Below are 12,278 nucleotides of genomic sequence, written 5' to 3'. Positions count from 1 at the left end.
TGCCCATAGTGTTCAGGAATGTATAGGTTAGGTGCATTAGTTTGGGGTGATAATAAGGTAGGGGAATAGGTCTAGATGGGTTACTCTTCGGGGGGTCGGTTTGCACTTGTTGGGCAGGAAGGCCTGCTTCCACACTATAGGGATTCTTTGACGCTCAAGGGAAAGCAGCCGCAGCTTATTCAGCTACTCCCTGTAGCTCAAATCCTCCAACACTGACAACATCCTTGTAAATCTTTTCTGAACCCTTTCAAGATTCACAAAGTCCTTCCGATAGGAAGGAGACCAGAGTTGCACATAGTATTCCAAACGTTGCCTAACCAATGTCCTGTTTAGCTGCAAGATGACCTCCCAACTCCTTTATTCAATGGTCTGACCAATAAAGGAAAGCATACCAAACGCCTTCTTCACTAACCTATGTACCTGTGACTCCACGTACAAGGAAATATGAAACTGCACTCCAAGGTCTCTTTGTTCAGCAACACTCCACAGGACTTTATCATTAAGTGTATAAGTCCTGCTCTGATTTGCTTTTCCAAAATGTTCTTGTGTCCTGCGAATAATAAACTTGTTCTTTGTTAACTCAGGGGCTGACTTCTTTTAAAACATAAATTCTTTTGAGTTTGGACAAAGGCATTCACTAGGAAAGGGATACATTTTTAAATAACTCATGATGCAACCAACTGAGACAGTTGGTGAAATATGAAAGGGAACCTGTTCAACTCAGGAGTTTAATGATTTAGGGTATTCTGTCTGCAACCATAACAGGTTGGCGAACCTTGCCTGGGATCTGGTTATAACACAATCATTCAGTGCTGTGCATGGAACAGTGGCTTCCCCTCAGTCATTCAAAAATCTAGAATTCCCAACATCTGAGGCGGTTCAGCCTGACCCCACTTATGACTCGCCATCCTGTTCCTATTCACAGAGTTTAACTGATTACAGAGCCTCCAATAAGAGATCCAAGCAAATCAACTGCATAAATTTTCAACAGGGTGAAATTTTGAGTTGGGAACATGCCTGTCAATTTCACTACAGGAAAGGGAAGTAAGCAGAATTCTAATTTCCTGAATAGTTTCAGAATCTCAAGTTATACACTACTTCTAGTCTCATAAACTGTTGGCATTATTTTACAAAAAGATTTCATTTGTGAAGATGCCTCTCTGTCATTCATTGATATAGCCCTGCAACTCAATAATGCATGCTTGTGCTGAATTCCACCCAATTGTGGCGTTGACCTTAAATGCAGCCCTCCAAATAATATAACAGGTACAAGGGATGCGGGAGGTCAAATATGTGGAGTTGTCCTCCAGCGAGGAAAGAAATGTTAAAGGATACCACGGAAGTACTCAACAATATAAATAGTTTTGATGGAAGAAATAAGGAGAAACTGTTTCCAGTGGTGAGTTAATGGTAACATTTAACAGAAAACTGAATAAGTATTTGAAGGAAGTAACTTGTGGGATGTTGCTTAATCACTGGGATTCAGTATATAGCTCTATCAAAGTGTTAGCATAAGCACATAGAATCAACTGCCCACATTTGGTTCAACATTATTTTTTGATAGTACGATTTCAAATTGTGTTTGGTTTACTGGCGATAGTTGCACTTATCATGAGATAGATTCTGATGAAGAAGCGAGGAGAAAGTGAGGTCTGCAGACGCTGGAGATCAAAGTTGAAACTTTATTGCTGGAACAGCACAGCAGGTCAGGCAGCATCTAGGGAACAGAAGATTCGACGTTTCGGGCACATGCCCTTCTTCAGGAATGAAGAAGGGCATGTGCCCGAAACGTCGAATCTTCTGTTCCCTAGATGCTGCCTGACCTGCTGTGCTGTTCCAGCAATAAAGTTTCAACTCTGATGAAGAAGCGCCTTGGACCCAGTTAAAACTGGATGCTATCCCAAACGCAATCATATCACCCTCTCCGAACAGGGAGAAAATTATAAAGCCTCTTTGGAATGATTGCACCCCTGCCAATGCTGCATTGTCTTTGTGCTCAACTGCTGTATCAACCTGGACTGTACACTGCAGACTTGACATGCAGTTCCAATCTTTGCCATCAATTCAAATCAATTTGACAGCTTGCTGACATATATCGCTGCTGCTGAACGATAACTCTGGACAATAATTAACCATGTGATGGTGTCAATGTGACAGTTTTAGGAGTCTCAGTAATGTTGCTATATGTTGGGGAAATAAGTTGTCATTTATCTTTACTTTTTCCTTGGAAAATAATTGCTTGATTTAACAGTGTCAGAATCCGTAGAATTTAATTGGAATGCTCCTGCTATAATTTAAAATGAGGGAGACTACCTTTCCTCCAAATTCGATTATAATGATAAATGATAAAGTTCTGAATTTCCATTTCTGTTTAACCACATTCATTATGTAAAGGGAAGTGAGATGCTGATGAATAATGCAGTAGAAACTATTTTGCCCAGCTGGCTACAATGTGGTGAGATGATGCAGTGTTGCTTTATATACAGATTAAACAGGATGCAAAGAGCTTGTCCTACCACGTTACTTGTGCTGTATATATGTAGAGGAGTTGCCAATGTTGGACCAGGGTAGACTAAGTTAAAAATCAAACAACACTAGGTTATAGTCCAACAGGTTTATTTGGAAGCACTATCTTAAAGAACGCTGCACGTTCGTCAGGTAATTATAATCTGGTGTTGTATGAGTTTTGACTATATATTGAAGCTTGTGTCGTGTTTAAGTTGTAGTTTTACATTGTCTGATGCATCACTGTGGCTTTGATTTGTCTTGATTAACAGTTCCTTATACAGTAGCCTATTAAAGGATGAATATATTCATTGGATTTTGTGACTTCATACTTCATTGACTGGTAGGTCTGCAAAGTAATGTCAGAGCTCTATTTAACAGGTAAGAATATCACATCACACATGCAAATGTAATATTAGGATGTCTGCTAAGTCCATGTGCATATTTCAGTAAGAAATATGCTCAAGATAATCTTTTTTACTCTTACAGGCTGATTCAATCTTTGTTACTTTCTTAGCATTTGTAATTTCGGTATATTGGTATTGTCTTTCTCTGCTTCTCTGTGACCATACAGATTGTCCTGAATGTTTTCAATTGACTGTGTTATTCACAGCAGATGGAAGAGTACACATCTGATTGCAGGAGGCCAGGACTTACATTAAGCAACATGCTCAAATGGAGGGGTCCTACCTGTAACTGAGTAACCTGATGCTACTTCCTATAGAGTATAATGATTCAGGAAACCTTTCTCAGTCAGTGCTAAATGTATTTCACAATTCCTATACATCTTATTTATGTGACAGTTGGTAGCTTTTCATTTCTAAGCCAGACAAGTCTGGGTTCAATTGGAACTTGGAATGAAAATCATGGCTGACACTCCAGAGCAGTGCTAGCAACATTCCATCTAAGCCGTGCAGCTGCTCAGAGGCTCTGACACATTCACTTCCCAATCTTCCAGCCGCTGCCACACACAAACGTTGGGGAAATCAGAGGGATTCAGTGGATGTTGAGGGAGTGCTATATTGCCAAAGGAGCTATCTGTCAGGCCAAACATAAGGTGTGCCCCTCTCAGGTGGATATAAATGAACTCATGGATCTACTTTGAAAAGGAGCAGGGAATTCCCTGTGAGATCTTATTCTATATTTGGCCCTCATTCACCATCTAAAAACAGACTACCTGGTCATTATCACATCACTGTCTGTGGTCCTGGCTGTGTGAAAACTAGCTGCTGTATTTACTACACCATAACAGTGACTACTTTTCAATAGAAATTAATATAAAGCACTTTGGGAATGGGATTCCCTGAGATCATGGAAGGAATTAAATAATTGCAAACTTTTCTTATTAGCATTAAACAGTCCACCAACACTGATTGCATAAACTCATATAAGAAAGAATGGTTGATTAGCATGAAGCCAGAGGGCTGCAGGTGTTGTTAGGTATGTGCTAGGTTCATCTTAATAGTGAGGGGGGGCAGTGAATATTGGAGAGAAACAAGACTGACCCAGCTGTTTTATGCTTGGTTTAAGTCATGGTGATGGATTGCAATAAACGGAAGACCTGCTAAATTGTGAGAGAATTGCTGTTGCATAGTTATACCATTCTCCTCAACAATTCACCAAAATTGAATAGATACAGTCATAGAGTTTCAGAGATATAAAACATGGAAACAAACCCTTTGGTCCAACTCATTCATGCTGACCAGGTATCCTAAATAAATCGAGTCCCATTTGCCAGCATTTGACTCTCTAAACACTTCCTATTCATATACCCACCCAGACACCTTACAAATGTTGCTTGATGGACTGTAGTTCATTTTTTCATGGAGCTCTGAACTTGAAGTACCATGTGTGGATATGTTTTAACCGCCAATAGTTCCTAACCTCTGGAATTTTCTTCCTAAACCTTTATATGTCTCTATCTCTTTCTTGTCCAGTCATGTGTCCTAATATCTCTGGACTCAGTGTCAAACTCTGCTTGTAAATGCTCCCAAGAAGTGCCATGGAACACTTTTACAATGTTAAAGAGACTAAACAAATGCAAGTTGTTTGACTTATTTTAGACAAATGAACAATTCATGCAGACAGGTTGCATGCCCAGTATTCAAGGTTTGGTGGATCTGGCCTTGGGCTTTGAGAGCACGGAAGCTGACTAAAATTGATCAGACTATTTTAATTTAAGTGTTTAAGATAATTGAATGGTTCCACAGATTCCACAACAAAGGGACATTATCTTAAAATTAGAGCTGTGCTGTTTAGGGATGAAAGCACGAAGTACATTTTTTGTACAGATTGCATCAGAAATGTGAAACTCACTTCCCCACAAAAAAATACTGCTTTGACTGGGTCATTCAAACATTTTGAAAGTTAGATTCTAATTTTCTATGAGAAAAGGTTATCAAGGGATTTAGAATCATGGGGTGTGGATGAAGTTGAGATAGAGACCAGCCATGGTTTGATGGAGTGATGGACCCAGCAAGAAGTTCCCACACTTGCTCCTGTGTTCTTTCTTAAGGGCTGAAAGAAAGGCCATATGTGTGTTCAGCTCACAGTTCTCACAGCAGCTTGGATAATTAGGTTTTGTGATCGTTCTGCTAACATTCCTGCCTCCAGTGCCTGAAGGTCCCGCTCTGACCTTGAAGATGAAAAGAAGTACAAGCTTTGAAACCATAGATTCCATCACAGTTTCTAAATAAAATGCTTCAAGAGCATGTTTTATGCATTTTCATTCATGTTTGCATCCAACAGAACGGAGGAAAATGAAACAAGAATAATGGAAACTGTAAATAGGTCTCAGCAGTAACACAGTGGGCAAAATTCCTGCCTCTGAAGATTGCAGGTTCCTGCTGTAGCAAGTTAAGCACAAACCTGAACTGACACCCCAATGTAGTACTAAAAAAAAGCTGCTCTGTCAGAAATACTGCTCCTTTGATGAGAAACTAAATTAAGGTTTCACACAATTTCCAAGGTGTAAATGACCCCACGGCATTACTTTAGAATTCTCAGTGTATCCTAGTCAAAGTCGAGAGTATGGTGCTGGAAAAGCACAGTAGGTCAGTCAATGTTTATTCCTCAATCAGTATCACTAAATCAACAGAACTTAGAAGAGGAACACGTTCATTACTTGGAGAATTATGAATCTTTGAAACTGCTGACTCCAGAAAATTATGGCTCCTCTACAGTTGAGCATACTTAAGCCTAAGATAAATGGATTTTTGTTAACTCAGGAAATCAAAGGCTATGGATAGTGGAATAGAGTCAGAAGATGAATCAAAATTGCATTGAATAATTTTTGGTTTTATGAAGCTGTACAGTTTATTCCAGCTGATATTTCTTATTGTTTGGTCACTATACACTTTAGTTGCTTACTGAATACAGGTTGGTTGCCATGTTTTCCACAGAACAATAATGAGGACATTTCAATTATTTTTCACTGGCTTTCGGACATCCTGAAGTCATAAAACATGCTATATAAATGTGAGACTTAATTTTTACAAGGACCTGTAGTGCACAAGATAGTGTTAAGGTTATGGGGTCCACTGAGGGATCCACTTAACCAAACCAGTTATAGAGGCTGTGCTGGGAATTAGTATGACACTAAAATAGCAGACTGTTTCTTTATCGCAATGTGCAGCCTGCTGAAAATTTGATGTATGTGATTTTTCTCACTGTGTTTTGCTAGAGAGATTCTACTGTTGCCAGTGGAGCCTTGTAAAACTGGGGCTGTGATCTAAAGCCACATTAACACCTTTCAAGTGGTTCAGCCACACACTAAGCTGTGCTTAATGCCTTCTGAAAGTGACAATGTTAAGTAAATCATTTCAAAATAGCTTTTAGGTAATGGAGTTTGGCTTCTCAAAAGCAGAATCCAAGGTCTCCCACATCACTTGACATTTAATAACATTGGAAAATATGTACACCTGTAATTGAGACAGCTACTTTTCTACTTGAATTATTGTTAAACAGTAACAAATGAAACTACTCATTAGAATTGTAGTGCTCTTCACTAATATACAAGGCAAAGATAAATGAGTGTTCTCATAGTTATTTGAAAGGGTCTGATTGTTATTTGCAGGATGAGAATATCAATTGGGGATTGCTTACGAGTGTTTTTTTTTTCTAAGAGATAGTAGCCACTACATATATAAGGGAATTAGAGTCATTGAATCATAGAGATGTACAACATTGAAACAGACCCTTCAGGCCAACTCGTCCATGCCGACCAGATATCCCAACCTAATCTAGTCCCATTTTCCAGCACTTGGCCCATATCCCTCCAAACCCTTCCTAATCATATACCCATCCAGATGCCTTTTAAATGTTGCAATTGTATCAGCCTCCACCACTTCCTCTGGCAGCTCATTCTATACATGCACCACTCTCTGCATGAAAAGGTTGCCCCTTAGGTCCCTTTTATATCATTCTCCGCTCATCCGAAATTTACGCCCTCTAGTTCTGGACTCCCCCACCACAGGGAAAAGGACTCGTCTATTTTTCCTATCCATGCCTTTCATGATTTTATAAACTACTATGATGTCACTCCTCAGCCTTCGACACTCCAGAGAAAACAACCCCAACCTATTCAGCCTCTCCCTATAGCTCAAATCTCTAACCTTGGCAATATGCTTATAAATATTTTCTGAACCCTTTCAAGTTTCACAACATCCTTCCGATAGCAAGGAGACCAGAATTGCACACAATATTCCAAAATTGGCCAAACAAATGTTGTATACAACTGCAATATGACCTCCCAACTCCTATAGTCAATGCTCTGATCAATAAAGGAAAGCATACAAAACACCTTCTTCACTATCTTATCTACTTGCGATTCTACTTTCAAGGAGCTGTGAACCTGTACTCTAGGGTCTTTTTGTTCAGCAACACTCCCTAGGACCTTACCATTAAGTGTATAAGTCCTGCTAAGATTTGCTTTTCCAAAATACAGCACCCTGCATTTATCTAAAATAAACTCCCTGTTGCTCTTCAGGCCAGTGGTCCATCTGATCAAGATCCCATTGTAATCTGAAGTCTTCTTTGCTGTCCACTACACCTCAAATTTTGGTGTCATCTGCAAACTTACTAACTAACTAACTTTACTAACAAACTACCTCCTATGTTCAAATCCAAACAATTTATAAAATTGACAAAAAGTAGTTGACCCAGCACCCAGAACAATTTGTCCAAAATGTCTTCAATTAGCCTCTGCCAACTATGCAAATCAGTAGCTGCAGAATTATAGGGGGAATCCAATGATGTTACTAGTTAGCCGTATGTATTGTTAGGACTACATGGGACTTCAGACCAAAGCACTGCACCCAACAGAGGTCTAGGGTTGACATGGGACACAGATCAAAGATGGGTAAAGTTGGGATAGAATCACAAAATGGGTACTATGGGGAGAGGGAGGTCAAGGAGGCTTGGAATCAAGGGCAACAGCTGACTCTTCATGCCTCTCCCACCTCCCCAACATCCACCCTCCCCCCCACACGCCCAGCCCCCACATTCCCCAGCCCTGAAGCTGGGTACCTCAGTCAGGAACAAGGTGCATGATAATGACAGTCCTCATCACTAGCACACTTGACAGGGTTTGCTGACTGGCATTCTGAAGATGTAGAAAGGCTGTGCCATTCCCATTAAATCCCTGAAGGACTACAAATTGCTTTAGCCTTAGGTTTTCAATGGCACAATAATGAGGCTAACACCCTCACACTAAACCTGCTGTCTTTGTTGCTACATGTCAGCCAGTTTATTCAGACTGCTGTCTCCCATGCAGAGAGGACACAGTCCATTGCTGGGCTTTGAAGGCTTGGAGCTGCTTGAGGTCATCCTCAAAAGTCATCTCAATTCCCCTGTATTGAAAATTTGCAATCTTCCATCTTTTGCATGAAATAGTGATTCTGAAGGGGTAATGTTGGAGTCTGCATTAATCCCCATCTAATCTGATGTTATTGTACAGCTTTGGAAGGGGAGATCGGGAGAATATCTCTGGATCGCAAAGGAGATATGTAATATCAATGTCTCCCAATATTTTAATAACATACCTAACAAGCTAATAAAACATGGACCTGATCACTAGCATGCAGTAAATTACATCTTGTTAGACAAGGGCCTCTTCTTGTAAAGACTCACTTGTGATTGTACCTCTACACTCTCAACCAAATAGGTCCTTAGTCCCATATGGTGATGAGTAGGGAGTATCATTGTTTGATACCATATAGTATCCCACTTTCTCCCACTTTCTCCAAACAAAAGGAGTAGCCATGGGCACCCGCATGGGCCCCAGCTATGCCTGCCTCTTCGTAGGGTATGTGGAACAATCCATCTTCCGCAACTACACTGGCCCCACCCCCCATCTTTTTCTTCGCTACATTGATGACTGTATCGGCGCTACCTCGTGCTCCCACGAGGAGGTTGAACAGTTCATCCACTACACTAACACCTTCCACCCCGACCTCAAATTCACCTGGACAGTCTCAGATTAATCCCTCCCCTTCCTCGACCTTTCTATTTCTATCTCAGGCAACCGAATCAACACGGACATCTACTACAAACCAACCGACTCCCACAGCTACCTAGACTACACCTCCTCCCATCCTGCCCCCTGTAAAAACGCCATCCCATTCTCCCAATTCCTTCGACTCCGCCGCATCTGCTCCCAGGAGGACCAGTTCAAAATACGTACAACACAGATGGCCACCTTCTTCAAGGACCGCAATTTCCCCCCCGACGTGGTCGACGGTGCCCTCCACCGCATCTCCTCCACCTCCCGCCCCCCCGCCCTTGAGCCCCGCCCCTCCAACCACCACCAGGACAGAACCCCACTGGTCCTCACCTACCACCCCACCAATCTCCATGTACAGCGCATCATCCGCCGTCACTTCCGCCACCTCCAAACAGACCCCAGCACCAAGGATATATTCCCCTCCCCTCCCCTATCAGCTTTCCGTAGAGACCACTCCCTCCGCGACTCCCTTGTCAGATCCACACCCCCCACCGACCCAACCACCACTCCCGGCACCTTCCCTTGCAACCGCAGGAGGTGCAACACTTGCGCCCACACCTCCCCCCTCACTTCTCTCCAAGGCCCCAAAGGAAACTTCCATATCCGCCACAGATTCACCTGCACCTCCACCCACATCATCTACTGCATCCGCTGCAGCCGGTGTGGCCTCCTCTATATTGGGGAGACAGGCCGCCTACTTGCGGAGCGATTCAGAGAGCACCTCTGGGCACCCGGACGAACCAATCCAACCAACCTGTAGCACAGCATTTCAACTCCCCCTCCCACTCCACCGAGGATATGCAGGTCATTGGACTCATCCACCGCCAAACCCCTCTTTCCACCTATCACATTTCCCACTCCCCTCCTCCAAGTCCCTCCTCCCTACCTTTTATCTTCTCCTGCTGAACACTCTCTGCTCATTCCTGAAGAAGGGCATGTGCCCGAAACGTCGAATCTCCTGTTCCCTGGATGCTGCCTGACCTGCTGTGCTGTTCCAGCAATAAAGTTTCAACACTGATACCATATAGTCCAAAGGTGAAAAAATCCATTAGACCCAGGAGAAGAAACTTCCAGAAAATCAAGTGAGTTTATAGATTTTATCACTTTGAGAACTATTGATTGGTTTTAAGCACAACATTTGTTTTAATCTATCTCTCCTCCACCTGTTGCATTTGACTTTGGAAGTAATCTTGCATTGAGTGGGAGACTTTGCAGTAGTTTTTACTTGAGTTCTGTTTGCTGTGGTTCATTTTCCTCATCGTTTCGGTTCAGAAATCAGGTCAGATTACTCAGATGGCAATGTTTAGCATTTAAATAGAGGTGAGCAACATTGGCTAAAGTCTTCATAATCAAAAGGCAATTGCAGATATTTACATCTTTCATCTTATTTGCCAGAGATTTTAGAAGGTTGAATTTAATTAATCTGACATTTCCAATTTGTAATGTTCCACTTACAATCAGCTTTTTCTTGCAGTTTTGCAGTATTTAAAACTGAAAGGTGAATTCCCATAGAGGTTTAATTGTTTTGATTTTGTTGCAGGACCATCTACTGCAAGAGGATGAAAGATTGCTGGAGTTGTGCGGGAATGTGAAGTTGCAGTTAAAATCAGATCAGCCATGACCTTACTGATTGATGGAGCAGGCTCGAAGGGCCAAATGGCCTACTTCTGTTCCTTGTTTGTAGGTTCACAATACCTTAGCTCAAAGACGGGTGGATCCCATCATTTTTCACACAGTAACCTGACTTCCTCGTTACTTTCTTCAAATATCAGGGGACAACTAATTTAATTCAAAATAATCTACCTCCACTTGGACGAACTGTATTTAAAATAAAAATTAGTATTACTTTTATGAATAAGAAAATCAAAATTGCTCATTTGTGCGGCACTGTATTTAGCAGTTAAATGTACCTTTTGAATACCATTGGAAGTAATCCCATCATTATTGCTTAGTTGCTAGCACTCTTGCTTGGAGTCACGAAGCTCTGGTTTTAAATATCATTGCTGTGTACATCTCAAGGCTCACATTTCAAAACGATGCTATGGGGGTGCCATCTTTCAAACATTAAATTGAGGACCTGCCGGCCTACACAGAAGAAATCCCATGGCACAGTTTAGAGGAAGAGGAGAAGCATTATCCTTGGTGTACTGATCAATATTCAACCTTACAACACATAACAAGTTAATTTGTGATTGCTGTTTGTATGAGTTTGTTCTGCACAAAGGCTGCCATCCTTTCTGCATTACAACAGTGACTACACATCTAAAAGACCTAAATGGTTGCATGATATTTTGAATCATCTGGTTGTTGTGAAGAAAACACTTTTCTTTTATTTCTAGGCATCCATCCTGAATCCTTGGACAGAATATCAATGTATCTGATGTTAACATTTGGGGAAGATAGCAGGAAAGAAAATATATTTAGCAATTTTCTTTGAACTATCCCCCTCCAAAACATTTTGCTTTTTTTTCCCTTTTGTGAAGACAAATGTAAAGCATTTATTAAGAAACTCTGCTGTACCAAGTGTCTCCATGTGTGAATCCCTTATCCTTTGCTAATATGTCCTATTCTTTCTCTTTGGGTTTTTTTCTATTCATTGTCTCACAACTCATTGGGTAGAGTCTTAAAATCTAGCTCTATTATTCTTACAATTATGAAAAGATTTAATCAAGCTATCCAAAGTCGCCAGTTTGATGAAGTCACGTGAAAAGGAAATGCTCACCCAGTAACTAGAAAATAACTGTTTATTACCAACTAAAGCTTTAAACCAATAGCCATTAGAAATTCTGAATTGCTGACGTAGAACTCTACAATTGAATTCTAACGTTTCTTAAACTCCCCTTCACAAACAGATAGATGCACAAAAACAGGCATGGATATTACAGGTGGGAAAGGAAAAGAAAAAAAATCTCAGGGAAACACAGTTCAATAGCACCAGCCTGTTTTTTTTCTCTTCCTATCAATTCTTTTTTAGTTGTATGCTGTTGACACAAGGTTGTTGGTACATCGATGCTTTCTTTTATTCAGTGGTTAAGAAAGTAACCTTTCACTGTCTTTAGGGAAGGCTGGTAGGTATAGGGAATGCTGGATGACTAAAGATTGAGTGTTTGGTTAAGAAAAAGAAGGAAGCATATAGACAGGATAGATTGAGTGAATCCTTAGAAGAGTATAAAGGAAGTATACTTAAGAGGGAAATCAGGAGGGCAAAAAGGGGACATGAGATAGCTTTGGCAAATAGAATTAAGGAGAATCCAAAGGGTTTTTACAAATA

This window comes from Chiloscyllium plagiosum, chromosome 21 (assembly GCF_004010195.1).
Source record: "Chiloscyllium plagiosum isolate BGI_BamShark_2017 chromosome 21, ASM401019v2, whole genome shotgun sequence".
NCBI lineage: Eukaryota > Metazoa > Chordata > Chondrichthyes > Orectolobiformes > Hemiscylliidae > Chiloscyllium > Chiloscyllium plagiosum.
This window is presented reverse-complemented; position numbering follows the sequence as displayed.